Consider the following 3,154-nt stretch of genomic DNA (forward strand, 5'->3'; position numbering starts at 1 on the left):
TCCTCTAACAATGCACGGGGAAACCCAACTACCGGGCGTGGACGTCATTGCTAAATAAAGCCAACAAGTGATTCGGTAGCCACATAAAGCAACGCACATTTATTTGAAAGGATGTTGCAGAACGATATTTATTATTCTTGAGTTTTCTGTGTCACCATTTTAAGTGTTCCATTTTTAGTTGCGGCGTCAGCTTTGTGTCAAGCATTTTCCCTTCTATTCAAATGGCCGAATGATCTTGGTCGATACAGTGACTCTTACGAGAGGAAAGATCAGTTCCTCTAACAATGCACGGGGAAACCCAACTACCGGGCGTGGACGTCATTGCTAAATAAAGCCAACAAGTGATTCGGTAGCCACATAAAGCAACGCACATTTATTTGAAAGGATGTTGCAGAACGATATTTATTATTCTTGAGTTTTCTGTGTCACCATTTTAAGTGTTCCATTTTTAGTTGCGGCGTCAGCTTTGTGTCAAGCATTTTCCCTTCTATTCAAATGGCCGAATGATCTTGGTCGATACAGTGACTCTTACGAGAGGAAAGATCAGTTCCTCTAACAATGCACGGGAAAACCCAACTACCGGGCGTGGACGTCATTGCTAAATAAAGCCAACAAGTGATTCGGTAGCCACATAAAGCAACGCACTATTATTTGAAAGGATGTTGCAGAACGATATTTATTATTTTTGAGTTTTCAGTCTCACGATTGTATGTCTTCCATTTTTAGTGGCGGCCTCAGCTTTGTGTCAAGCATTTTCCCTTCTATTTGAATGGCCGAATAATCTTGTTTGATACAGTGACTCTTACGAGAGGTAACCCGCAGGGGCGTCTGCGTAAGCAGGCGTTTGGTGTGTTGCGACACCACGTACCCGAGCACATGAGGGTCGGACCCTCCCGCGTCTAACCGTGCGCGGCTTAGCCGTGTCCGGGGAAAAGGGGATCCTGGGAGTTGAGCCGAAGCCGGGTGTTTGGTCCTTTATGGCCCCTCGGCAGAGGCAACACACTCCTTTGGCCTCTGCTTCACGTAGACGGCACCCCCGGACTGACCCACCCGGGGGAAATCGGTGGTCGCCTTTTCCTATCCCCCTCTCTGCCCTTTTTCTTTCCTATATCCTTTCTTTACTGTCCTGTCTCCTATTCTCTTCTGTTACTTCCACGTTTTCATAGGCGGCTCGGGTTAACCTTGTGTATGTGCCCTCTCTTGGGTATCTTATATTGGGTTATAGCAGCAATGCACGGCTGGCGTCTGCAGCCTTACACCTTAAGCGCTGCAGCGTCCCCTAGTTGGGCTCCGTGGTGGGTGGCCGCCATTGCCGCCGAAATAAGCCGAACTAATATGGGAACACCTGCATTTCCCCGTCTACTTGATCGTCACCCTCACAAGAGGGGGCGCACCGATGAAATATTAAGCCTATTCAGACCGAAAGAAATTTTTCCCCGATACCAAGTTGTGCACAGTGAGAAAACTGAAAAACCAGCTCGAACCGTATCCCCTTTTCTTGTTGCGAAAGGCTTGACTGACGCCCTTGGCCCAGGTTACAAGGTCACCAAAATGGCGAGCGGGGACCTCCTGCTTGAGATCCGTGACAAAGCGCAGCACAATAAATTGAACAACCTTGTGGCATTTGGAGACATACCTGTTACCGTCTCACCTCAATGGTCTATGAACACAGCACGTGGAGTAGTGTCTGATGCAGATCTAATCGACTTGTCCGAAACCGAACTATTGGAAGGCTGGAAAGAACAAAACGTAACAAACGTACAGCGCATCATTATCAGAAGAGAAAATAAGGAAATTCCCACTAAACACCTGATCCTGACTTTTGCCACTTGCGATCTGCCAGAAACCATAGAAACCGGATACACAAAGTTAGCTGTCAGGCCATACATCCCCAATCCCAGAAGATGCTTCCAATGTCAAAGATTTGGCCACGGCTCGCAGAGCTGCCGTGGTAGAGTAACATGTGCGAAATGTGGAACGCAAGGTCATTCCTCAGACAACTGTGAAGCGGCACCTCACTGTGTAAACTGTGATGGTGAGCATCCAGCTTACTCCCGGTCTTGTCCGAATTGGAAAAAAGAAAAAGAAATTATCACTCTCAAAGTTCGTGAGAACATCTCCTTCAAGGAAGCACGTAAAGGTGCTTGCCATTCCACAGCACAACATATGCCGAGGCGACGCGTCTGGGGGCAACGTCGCACCGGCTTCCGCCACCTGCCCGGCCCGCGCGCAGCGAGCCGCCGGCTGTGGCAGCCGCCCCTATGGTGGGAGCAGCCAAGGCTGCCTTGCCATCACCGAACTTGGCCACACCAGTGGCCCCTGCTAGCTCTGGCAGCAGCCAGGATAGCACGGAGGCTAAGGAGGTACCGTCAACCTCCGCACTGGTGGGGACAAAGGCTTCGTCTTCCGAGGCGAAGCCAAACCGACGCACACATCGCTCGTTAGAGCGAGTGTCCAACGCCTCGCAAGAGGCAATGGACACAACTTCTCAGACGGCACATGGAGTGCCTAGGGAGCGGCGACTCTTCCAAGAACGCTCCAAAAAAGACAAGACACCAGTTACAGCGCCTGTAAAAGGCTCTGTAAAATAGGCTGTACACACCCCTTGAAACACACAGCACCTTTTATTTTCCTCCAACATGAATAAAATAATGCAGTGGAATGTTAGGGGATTAATCCACAACCTAGACGATATCCAAGAACTTCTCAGTAAATTTAATCCAAAGGTGCTGTGTGTTCAAGAAACACATCTAAACTCCAGAAACACCAACTTCCTACGTCAGAATTTTGTTTTCCGAAAAGATCGCGAGGATTCTGCCGCATCATCTGGTGGTGTGGCCATCATACTCGACAAGAAGTGTAGCCTGTCAGCAACTTCCACTTAATACGAGCACTTGAGGCGGGTAGCCGTTCGTGCTGTACTTCTGGGTTAAACTCGTTACTATTTGCTCGCTCTACATACCCCCACATTATCCTTTACACAAACAATGAATTTCAGTCACTAATAGATGAATTACCAGAACCTACCTAGTTCTTGGCGATTTCCAATGCACACAGCAGCTTGTGGGGCGACACGCGTATCGATGCGCGAGGACGCCTAATCGAACAATTTCTTTTCTCTCTTTCCTCCTCCCTCCCTCCCTCCCTCCCTCCC

This window comes from Dermacentor silvarum, chromosome 5 (assembly GCF_013339745.2).
Source record: "Dermacentor silvarum isolate Dsil-2018 chromosome 5, BIME_Dsil_1.4, whole genome shotgun sequence".
In the NCBI taxonomy this organism is placed as follows: Eukaryota; Metazoa; Arthropoda; class Arachnida; order Ixodida; family Ixodidae; genus Dermacentor; species Dermacentor silvarum.